Below are 12,333 nucleotides of genomic sequence, written 5' to 3' on the forward strand. Positions count from 1 at the left end.
AAAGAAGTTTCCAAATTATGCAGGTATCTTATTTTGATTAAATGACCAAAGAGTGGCTTAGTAACAATAAAAGAAAAAAAAAAAAAAAGTCAAATGTCGTTACACTTATTCTGCAATATTGTCTCCTTTTCTTGCTTGGACATACTGACCAACACTGTGCCTAGGACATACTCCAAAATCTGAATTTATTTGTTAAAAATTAGTACGATATTCAAGTTAATTGTAGGTAAAGTGGAATAAAAAAATCTTACCTTATTAGAGCTTCATGTTCTGTTCTTTCACTGAAAAGAGTAAAAAAATTTGTATTAAAGGTCCACATGGTAAAAAAGTACTTTCTGAAGTTATTATTTTATTTTCACTTCAGTTAACACCAAAACTATGGTGTTCTTTTTGCATAACTGAAACTAATTCCCATTATTTTGGAGAGTTAATCATTCTCAACACCCTGGAATGGAGACCTTTATTTATTTACTATCATAACTAGCTGTTCTAAGCAAACATTTCAAATGCTTTGGAAATACCAATACAAACAACTGATCTAGTCAATTCATGACCTAAACTGCAGGCTGATTAGGCACACTTTGTAGGTTTATTTTCACTGCAAGCAGAACTTTATAACCAGTATTTGTATTGCTCTTATTTTTAATGGACACTGGATATTTCCTATTATTAGGTGGACTTGCATTGCAGTATGCTCATTCAAAGAGTTTCCCAGCCTGGAAGGTTTTTTATAAAATCTGCTGTTTTCTGCTCTGTCCCAAAACCTGTAGGGTCAGCAGTGGTTGCAGAAGAAGGAAAGCATGAAGTCATTTCATTAAACATCTGCTTCAACTAAGCCATTCTAAATGACACATTTGCCAATAGCTTACCGATATACATCACAAGATCTGAAAACCACAAAAGCTTTAAGACTATTCTGAAAAGTTCCAGCATGACTCAAAACAATTAATACATTTTGAGGCCTGCAAAATTATTAATTAACCTTTCATTTCTTTGTGACTTTTGTTCAGTCCTTTACAACCAAGGAGAACTATTTGCAGGCATCAGCACTATAATTGGGAATTGGATTCTGGTAACTCTGAAGTAAATGGGTACTTTTTGCCACTAATATATGCAAGAACAGAAACGCACATTATCTTATTTCATTTTCTAAATTAGCATAATAACATGAAATAGAAAACAAAAAGCCAAGCCTAATAAAATCTGACAATTATTAGTATTCGCTGGAAAGCAATGAAAATCATGCTGAGTCACAGGCAAAGCATCTCAGCCTCTAGCACTTTCTGTACACCTCATCAGCCATTAGTCAGTGTGGTTAGAAATATACAGATGAAGGAAACCAAGAAGACACCTTGTTCATCTTTGCCAAGGATGAACTCAAAGCTTGGCCTCAAAGCATGCGGTCAGTTGCAATAGCTGAAGAGACTAATTTCCCTCTCTACAATGCAAATACTGTTTTGGGGGACAGAGGGGTTAATTACAGTCTTCAAGGAACGGCTGTGAATCTGTCCATCTGAGGGAAGCAAAGCTTAAGTGAATAGCAGAAGTAGAATTCCCTTAAGTTAGTATTTTATGAGACCAATAAAATAAGCCTACTTCAGAAAGGGAACAGGCAAACTTAAAAGGAGACATTCCTGAAGTGCAGAAAATCATTCAATTAAACATCCATTTTGAAAAAAGGCATGAGATCTCATTTTTATGAATCAGCTCATCAGAGCTGACATTTGCAATGTCTGATTTCCCACAGCAGAGTATCTGCACACATTTACCTTTAAAGGAAGAGAACTAACTATAAGGTCATTTCATCACTTAGTAAAATATACAAAAACCTCACAGATTTCATTTTCTACAGCTTTTTGTGATAATCAGCTATTAAAACATACATCAGCACCAAATCACTTCACATTTACCCATCTGGCTTTATGTGTGCATCACCCACAAAAGGTAACTTCAAGGTTCTGCATGCAGGAATCAAGGCACAGAACCAGCAGGCGTTGTGTCACTGGATGACTGTTTCAACAGGATTGAGTGGGATTTCTTACAGCACGAGCCAAATCCTTCCTACTTTTCTCATGCAAAACATCCATTGAAGCTAGCCAGAGTGCAACTGAGGACATATTATGTCTCTGATTCTTTATTACTCACCTGCCCCAATACTACAGCGGTCCACAGCACCAAGTTTATGGGACCAGAATGGTTCTTTGTGGGAAGGGAAAGGAATGTCTTACAGGATAGCCTGTTTTAACCACAAAGCAGGTACAGAGGCAAGTCTGAAGAAGACTAAAAGTCATCCTGGACTTGTGACAAGATCCACAGCTTTTGAAACGCAGTATTCTATGCTAGAAACACTCACAGCACAGGCTGCTTTGAAGCATATTTAACTCATCCTACGTACTTTTAAAAGAAGAATGAAAGCTGACTTTGGCACGGTTTATGACTCCCAGAAAAAAAATTAAATCCTAGCATGCTTAAAGAAACAGTTTGCCTAACTTTCCCTTATCTGATCTAGCTGTTGATAAGAGGACAAGATATAATGAGGGCCATGAGCACCTCCCATCTTATGTTCTCACAGGCCCTGCTGCCTGCCTAGCTTGATGGTCTCAATAGACAATTGTCCAAGAGAATCATGTCCTAGAGAAAGAAGGGCCCATTATTGCTCTCCACCAGGTAGCAGGAAGCTTCCTTTATTTTACGATGATCTGGCTTCTCTCCAAGTGGAAATAATCCTCACCCCAGCATGCCCAAAACCACACTGGGTGAGTGAGGCTCCGACCATTCAACGGTCCCTGCAGAAGACTTGCCAGGTTGCCTGCCTTACCTCCCTCTGACACCACGGCAGAGTTTCACGTGGGCTCTTTGCTTTCACATAAAAATGTATTTCCTCTTATCTGCTTGCACTGCTTCATGCTTAATGACCTCCTTGTTCAGATGGAGGGAAAGAGCTCTACCAAAATAGGGAAGAAATTTTTATTGCAACATTCAGATGTGTCATTTTTTCTAAGCATATGCCTCTCTACAGTAAAAACTGTACTTGTTGCCAGTCACCAAATGTGTTAACTTTGGATGCACTCCGGAGGGATTCTAGCAGACTGCCTCAAAAGCACATCAATACAATTAAGTTAAACTAAGCAGACAACTGCCCACACTCAGTGCCAAAAGACTCCGTAACTTCAACGAGGTATTTACCATTATCCTTTCAATTCAGATAAAAAAAATAAATAAAATCATAAAACCTTTTTGCAAGCTCCATCTTTTTCAGAACAACTCCTTATGAAGCAGTTTTGTAAATACCAAAACTAACACTAAAAAAAAAGTACAGAGATTGTTGTAACAATGTACTTTGCTGATGCTGTTCATGAGTCTTCTTGAAGAAGACTCACCACTGACTCCAGTCGAACCACAGAAAACTAATACTGCCAAATGGATTAGACTGCAGAATAGATGTAGATGAATATTTCCTCCTTTCCCAGACTCAGAAAATTCTTGACTGCATGGAGCTGTACACATAAAAGCGTTCCTTTTTATTTCAGTCATTATTATTTTGTCTTTTCTATTATATGCTGTTTAGCAGAAATTGCAAAGCTGAAGATACGGCAATGTATCTTGCCATTAACAAAAACATGGGTTTGATCCCTATAATGAATATACCCAATTAGTGAAAACAATTTATTTCCAAATGATTCAGCACTTATCCGGTACACGGTAGGAGAAAAAGGCATCCAGGTGCACTTTCCAAAATTTAAATATAAATTACATACTCTGCATAAGTCTTTGAACAGATATCATATTAGAGATGACATATTAGATCTTCCTCTTGTACATGTATTATTATCCAACAAAACCCCATTCATCCTATTAAAAATTACTTTTAGGCTCCTGAAATACATCACAGACATCTTCATTTAAAAAACAGGTAGGGGGAAAATAATTTAAAGTTACCAAAAGATGCAAATCTATTCAGTCTTCTAGACAGATTCACCATCACCCCAGGATTTGCTTCAGTTTATTTTTGTAGTCCCCACAGGATGCTCTGATATTCAGAGGTCCACAAGGAGACTGACTGAGCAAAGTAACAAGAATTTCCTTTTTCACAAAAGATCACAGAAAGCCAACCAGGCCTGGAAAAGCCACGGAGTTCTCATTCCATCAGAGTCAAGAAAGCAAAAAGAAAGGGGTGGAGGATCAAGAATCCCGATCAGAAGATAAATCCATTCCTGAAATCATTCCAATAAGTTTGGCTTTCAGTTCTGCTGTTTAGCAGCTCCCAGTAAGAATTAAAATGCAGTCAATGGGAAAAAAAAACCAAACAAACCCCCCCCCCCCAAAAAACAGAACCGAAACCAAACAACCAAAAACCCAACAAACCCTAACTTAGGAAAAAAAACCCAACAGAGAAAAATCTCACTGACCCACTGACCTCCCTCAGCAGAGTTGTTCCTCAAGATGCAGGGAACTCTGCTGGCATAGAAATGTAATTTAATTCTTCCTGCCCCACCAGTCTTGACTCAAGGCCATTTGATTTCACAGTTCCAGCACTTGCAGTAGTTAGAAAGTTGTGCCGTGAACTTTGTAGAGTGAAAAGCCATGACTGCGGCATGACAAAGTCTAATCTGTGACAGGCATTTTCATTTCTGAAACTTTACACAGCATGCCTTGGATCGTCTGGTGCTTCCTTAGGGAGACTCAACTCTCTGCAGGTGCAGCAAGACAGCAGATAGGTCTGCATGCACAGGCTAAACTCTGAGACCTACAGATGCATCCTAAGAACGTTTACTACCAGCACAATGCTAATCATAATTATCATGTGGGTAAACACTCTCTGCAGGATAAAAGGCTAGAAGAAAGCCCATGTTTAGATTGGACAGCAAAGACAAGATCATAGCTGGAAGGCAGAAAACACATAAATAGTTCCATATAACGCACACCTACAGATTAAAAATCAACCATTGTTGCCAAAAACCTGCACATAACCCCACCCACAGCTATACATGCCTACATATAACTGCCAATAGCAAAAGGAGTATGTGGTCCATGTTCTGCTGCTCCACCAGCACAACCAGTCCGAGAGCCACTGTCTCACATCTGTCCTTCTCCCCAGGGAAGTGCTGAATGCTCAGGCACATTCCTCTTTCTTCACCCCACCATTGTTACTGCTCTTGATGACTGGCTGTCATAGAAATACAGTTCAATGATTTTTTGGAAGCTAGTCCTCCTCCTGGGTCTAAGAAGTCTTACATTTCAGCCAGGTAGCTTGACCCAACTGTTCAGAGGTGGAATAATGAGGAAACAAAAATCACCATTGCTACCATTGTACGTTTGCAGAGACCATCCTAAGGAGCTAAAAACTCACAGCTGCTTTACTGAAAACGGTATGAATGCACTGTCCAGAAGCTATTATCCTCCCCAGTAAATGGTGAGTTCACAGACAGCAATGGCTCATAATCCTGTTTTGCCAGCATTTCCATTATAATGCTCTGTTTTAATGAAGAATTAAAAAGATCAGAATACACTTTCGCTAGTAGACCTTCAAGTTCTATTACAGTACATTTTATTTACATTATACACGTTAGTGTCAGAATTTTCCTTGAATTTAAAAAATGACAAACATCAATTAATTTACTTTTAAAACAAAAACTGTACTAAAATAATTGTTTCAAATCCTCAAACATATTTCTCTAGTCTTTGTAAAAAATTGTGTCATTAAAAGGAAAAGCTAATGTATTATTGTAACACAGGGATTCACAGAATTTGAGAGAACTAAGCAGATCTCAGAAAAGAGCAGCTATTCTCTCTATGCCTAACAATCACAAGTCCTAAACTCGATTATTCTCCCCCTCTGAAAGGTATTTAAGGATGGCATCTCCATAGGACCTGGCCCAGTGCCACTCAAAGTGCAACGATGCACACTGCAGTCAATGAGAAACCCTCCATCCACCTTAGGCTTGAAACCTTGCCTAGGATCAAAAACCCAATTACAAAAGGCATTAGGATGCTGAAAACAAGCTTTCATACATATTTTTGAACTACCAATGTTCATCGCTTTTCTGAGTATTGCCCAAAACTTCACAGAAAACTAACAATAGTCAAATGTGAGGGGAACCTTCAAGCTTTAAATGCAACGTATGAAGGTGGTGAAATGGAAAGTTTTGAGACTCAGGAATATTCCTCCCAAATGTGTCTAACCATATACGGCAGTTATTGGTGGAAGTCACCACTCTGAGATTGGTGGTGCAGCCAGCACCCTGGAGTCTTCTCCTTTCCTCCTCCAGCTTACTGAAGAGGAACTCAGAAAGCAGACAAGCTAAGACAGCCCAAACCAGGTGAGACACTTCATCTTTAGATTCAGACCACTTTACACCAGGTTTTAATCAATGCCTGTATGTCTGAGTAAGCAAGAACTACAGCACAAGTAAGACTTGGACCTTCAAACCTTGTATCTGAAAACACTTATTTTTCTGCTTATAATCACCCCACTGACATGAGAACTATTATGGTTGCCTTTATTGATGCTAGTTCATTTTCTATGGGATGGCAGAATTAAAAAGCCTAGTATCTTCAAGGACAAATGTATAGTAAATATTGCTGCACAATATCCTCACCCAGTGAATGTCATTATTGAGTCCTGGAATAAAACACAACGGACTTTGTTATGTTACCTTTTCCAGGGTACCAGTCCCACCCCAACACACCCCAGACCTTAAAGCCTGGCTGCCTCCAACTTGTGACAAACATCCAGAAAGCATACTTCCCCCCCTGCCCTCCCCCAATACTTTTTCTGCCATGCTCTGTTTGGTATGGCGGACGACAGCCATCACACCTGCATGCTGGAATGCAGCTCTCACAGTATTTCCATCCGAAACTAACGCAACAAAGTTATGAAAGCACAGGTTTAATACATGCTTCTAATGTGGAAAAAAAATCACGGTGAACTGTCTGTAGTACGTTAACTTCTTTATATTTGATTTTAAGATCTTTTTTATTACATTTCTTCCTCCTTTTCTTTTTTTTTTTTTCCTACCTGTATGGCACGTGCCCTCATTTAAGTCCCATGTGTAGCATGTCCCAGTGAATCATCCCAATGCAGTTCAGACCTGTGGCACAGGCTGCGTGATCTGAGCAAGGAATATGTCCTTAAGCTCTGCATACATTTTGAAAGCTATGAAAACCACCCTAAGAACAAATAAAATCAAAATCTGCCATGTAAGAGTCAGAGAAAGCAAGCTTAGAGAATAACTTCTTCTTATGGTACAGTAGAGATTTTAAGGAGTATTGTACAACACTGTATAATCATCTGGCCAGCAATTCCATGGGGAAGTATTTTTCAAATGGCAGTTTTGGTTGTCTGTATAAGAAATAGACAATGAAACAGAAGTATTTCTAAGAAGGGCTTTGGACAATGTCTCCCTATGCCCAGTATATAGAGCAAACACAAATCTGCACTGAAACACAGTTAGGTTTAAATCGTGCAGGCACAACCCAACTTCTCTTCATCATTTGCGGAGAGGTGGTGATACATGCTGCTCCTGACAGTGACACTGTTTGCTAGTGACTATGACTAAATTCAAAATATCGTGGAATGAAGATTCTCTGGATAAGCTAACAGGATAAAAGCCTTAAGAAATTATATTTGCTTTGTTTTCTGGAGCTAAGGTCAAGCACGCTGAAGCTTCAGGGTTTTTTGAAAGGTGGAGTTGGGCTAAACTCCCAACAGGAGAGAAACTGACAGATTTAGACATTTGTTTAGTAACTATGTAACAATGTATCAAAGCTAAGCTGTTGCAATTGTCTTTGATGTTTATTTCTACCACAGGAGATCAGGAAAAAAAAAATCATCTATCCAAGTACTCAAATTCAAAAACACAGTGAAACCTTCTGAACGCACAACTAGCAGGAATGAGGAAACATATTTTCCCCCTTTTGGATGCTCCATAAAAAAAGCTTAATTTATGTTTCTGTTAGAAAGCCAGTGGTATTTGCCTGTTCCCGCCCCCCCAGTATATCACAGATAATACACAGCTGCTGGGCTTATGAGGAATTTGCAGTTGTAACTCAGCAGACAAATCCTTTGTTACAAATAGAGAACAAATAATGGGGATTTACAAGGCTGTAATTATACTGAGAGGGTTTATGCATGAGGATATATTAAAAGACTATACTATATGCAGAATATTTTTTTAAGAAAACCTCTAAGCATTATCCCCACTTACACTAAGGACCCTTTTATAATGTTACCATAAAAGGGACTTTAAATGCATGTCATTTAGGATGCCGTCAAGTCTCTGCCAAGCTCTCCTACGTAGGCTGAATTGTAGAATATACGTGTTTTACGGTTAGCAAATGATGATAAATGAGCAGAGCAAACTTTGAGCCCAAAGCAAAAACCACACTAAAGGTAGATGATGTTCTCCAGCAACCAGGCAAAGTATGCCAGCTGCTGCAGTGAAACGGGAGCAGAGACCAAAAGGTGATGCCCACAGTCCCCACCAGCTGATGCTGAGCAGCCACATGGTTGCACAAGAAGCGCAAGCTGAACAACTGCCTGATGAGCCCACTCTGGCTACTGATCAGGCCACTGCCATATGAACAACAATGCATCAGTTGAGTGATACACCACTGAGAGCAAAGACCTTGGTTTTGCCTTTGCACTGGTCTGTCTGGTCAAGAAAGGCACCTAGACACACCGAAGTGGGATGCCCTGACCCATGGCAGATGCAGACAGTATTTTGGATGTCTTATTTCACCGGCAGCCTCCTGAGGACAGGCGCTCCCTATGCACCAGAGGCCTGTGGCTGGCTGCACGGCACTCGCCAGGGGATCCACCAGTTACAGCTGCATCTGAGGATGCTCTGAAGTGAACTGCCAGCCAGCTTGTCCCAAGACTAGGAAAACACAAAATCAAAGATGACTTCAAGTATCCCACTCTGTGAATTAAAGAGGATGTTAGGTTTTACTTCAATGTATACCATGAACAGAACATAGCTGAGAAGTTATCTTACAATACGGTGCACATTCTTTCTTTAGTTATCGATGGCTACCACAGTTCCTGCCCTTGTTACAAGTCAGGAAGGATTTTACATCTCCTCACAATAAAACACTGAGCTGGGAATCACAGAGTCAAAAAATTTTGCACAAAGTTATCCTGAGATGATTTTGATCCTACTGGCTTATTATTCAACTAAAATGGGAGAACTGGACTGTTACTCAAGAAACTATAGTAAATAAAATGGGAATTACTTTCCCAAACCACTTCACTAAGATCAGTGATTCATTATCATAAGTTTAAATTTTGGAGATAATTAATTATTGGTGGGCAGTAGCATGCAGAGTTATCTACTGGATTTTGAAGGTGACCTTTCAACACACTGAAACAGTTGCTAATGGTATATATGACAAAAAATCCACTAGTTTATCATGAACTGCTTTGATGGAGACAGGCACTATAATTAGATAGTCAAGAGAAATCCAGATCCAATGCAACAGACATCAACATCACAAGTAGCATGTCTCCCATGTAGAAGTTTTGTGGGGTTTTTTTTCATAGATTAATTATAATGTTTTGACTTCTGGCATGGATCCCTGAACCAGACAGGGGTGCAGGAAGACTGTGTAACAGGAATGTGCAGGGATAAACAAAGTGGCATGAGGCACACGCAGCAAACCCATGGCACCAGGTGGCTGAGTGGTCCCGATTTGACAGGAGGAAGGAATGGGTAGCATCACCTCCACTATCCTTCCACATCAGCATCCAGCTAGTGGTGAAAGGAGATGCTTAAAGCCTGTTGGTAGAGGACAGGGGCAGAGGAGCAACCTGGAGAGAATATGGGAGAGAGGCAGAGGTTTATAGTCTTCCAGCTTGATCACCCTGATGAGTGATTCCATGTCCATAGGCAATACTAGACACAAAATATCCTACTTTCTCCTTAATTTGTTCAGAAAAGGCTTTCATACTTGTTCTGCTTCCTGCTTATAAGGAAGGAATTCTCTTCTGCAAATGTATCAGAAGTACAATATGACAAAGCAACTGAGTATTGCAGCTAAACAACAACGGAGCAGAAAGCATTTTTCATTTTACAAACCAGAAGAGTTTTTCTTCCATATAGTATTTCAACATTGGTTGGGGTTTTTTTTCTTTCAATCTATGACTTTCATATTTGGGATCAGTCATATGGACTATGTAATGGAAAAGCTCTATTACTTATCTGGATCATTATTTTATTTTGTTTTCCTGTGGTTCCAATTGTTCGTTGTTAATTAGATCCAGCCGTAACATTTCATTGTGCAAAAGGCATACTCTGTTTTAATCAAATCTTGGACAGCATTTTGGATGGCACCGTTAGCAACTTGGACAGAATAGTCTGTGGTTTCCTCACCGATGAAGAATCAAAATTATTAACTATGAACATGTCTTCCACTGAATGCTGACAATTATCAGGTTATTTTGATGAACATCTGCCTGTTTCATGGAACCATTTTAGATTTCCTTGTGTTTTTGTACCTGGTTTCTTCACTCAAAACTATACTGAAGTGTAAACCTGTCCCATAGGATGTACTCATGGTGAACTCCTACATCATTTTTCAATTTCTCGTTTTATGCTATGCTGAAAGCGATGCTGTAAACACAAAAGCTGACTGTGCTAGTCTCATCTATTTGAAATCAGACCTTTTTATTTATGATGTTCAAATGATCTTCCCTGTTGTTTTAGCAGTGAAGAGAAATGGACAGTGTTTGGGAACAAAAATACCAACAAACTCCTGCTTAAGGACTGTCTTTGTAAATGTATTTTGGTGACAATGTACTGATTCAGATTATCCTCACAGGTATTTACTGATGACAAAAATCTAAAAAATGTCTCCTTGGCAGGAATAAACACAACACTGCTTCTTCCTATTGATACATAAATTGTCATGAAATAGCACTTTTGATATTGGTGCTGCCGTTTAGAGAATCCTTGCTAGGTTTTACATTTTGGTCTGTAAGATTACGCCACCCCTTTTATGTTAGGTCACCCAGCGACTGCTCCTTCCCCCACTACAGCCCCAAGGAATCACAGACTCATAAACTGATGTTTGCTGTTGCCTAATCACCGGTCTGCAGCAGCTCCATCACCAACTAAAAGCAAAAATAGAGAAAGTAGCGCTGTTTAACACCTTTGTTGGTGACATGGACACTGGGATTGACTCCACCCTCAGCAGTCTGCCAACACCACCAAGCTGCGTGGTGTGGTTGACACACTGGAGAGAAGGAATGATATACAGAGGGACCTTGACAGGCTTGGGAGAGGGGCCCGAGCAAACCTCATGGCATTCAACAGGGCCAAGGGCAAGGTCCTGCATGTGGGTCACGGCAATCCCAAGCACAAATACAGGCTGGGCAGAGAATGGACTGAGGGCAGCATTGAGGAGAAAGACTTGGGAGTGTTGGTTGACAAGGAGCTTAACATCACCTGGCAATGTGCGCTTGCAGCCCAGAAAGCCAACCGTACCCTGGGCCACATCAAAAGAAGTGTGGCCAGCTGGTTGAGGGAGGTGATTCTCCACCTTCACTCCACTCTCGCAAAATCCCCACCTGGAATTTTTTCCATTCAACTCTGGGGGCCCCAGCAAAAGACGGACACGGACATGTTGGGAATGAGTCTAGAGAAGGGCCATGAAGATGGTGAGAGGGCTGGAGCACCTCTGCTATGGAGACAGGCCGAGAGAGTTGTGGTTGCTCAGGCTGGAGAAGGGAAGGCTCTGGGGACACTTACTAGCAGCCTTCCAATACCTACAGGGGCCTACAAGAAAGCTGCAGAGGGAATCCTTGCAAGGGCATGTAGTGATAGCACAAGGGGTAATGGCTTTAAACTGAAAGAGGGTAGATTTAGATTAGATGTTACGAAGAAATTCTCTCCTGCAAGGGTGGTGAGGCACTGGAACAGGCTGCCCAGAGAAGGTGTGGATGCCCCATCCCTGGAAGTGTTCCAGGCCAGGCTGGATGGGGCTTTGAGCAACCTGGTCTGGTGGAAGGTGTCCCTGTCCACAGCAGGGGGGTTGGAACTAGGTGATCTTTAAGGTCCCTTCTAACCCAAACCATTCTACGAAATAGCCACTATAACAGTGTTATAAGGACCTTAAAGAGAAAATTACAAAGGATCCTATTATCCAGCTAGAATTGTCTAGAGTTTTGGAAGCCTTGAACATAATAGCTTATAGCTATGCAACTACACTATCTGCCTGGTTGTAGTATACAAATTAGTAAAATCTAACACACTGTCTAGCCGTCAGTTATTACTGCTTGCCTTCCCTTTGCAATACAGGCAATAGTGCAACTAACTATCTTATATCATAAATTAT

General features: G+C 40.4%; 1 protein-coding gene across 4 annotated transcripts in view; it reads right to left on the bottom strand.

Annotated features, from left to right (window-relative positions):
• Positions 1-12,333, bottom strand: part of THRB (thyroid hormone receptor beta) — a 161,293-nt gene that overhangs the window by 128,606 nt on the left and 20,354 nt on the right. For all 4 annotated transcript variants that reach the window (XM_055804950.1, XM_055804952.1, XM_055804951.1 and 1 more), the window contains exon 2: positions 252-281. The gene's annotated coding sequence lies outside the window, so the exon portion shown is untranslated. The remainder of the gene's footprint in view (positions 1-251; positions 282-12,333) is intronic.

This window comes from Falco peregrinus, chromosome 5, assembly GCF_023634155.1.
Source record: "Falco peregrinus isolate bFalPer1 chromosome 5, bFalPer1.pri, whole genome shotgun sequence".
In the NCBI taxonomy this organism is placed as follows: Eukaryota; Metazoa; Chordata; class Aves; order Falconiformes; family Falconidae; genus Falco; species Falco peregrinus.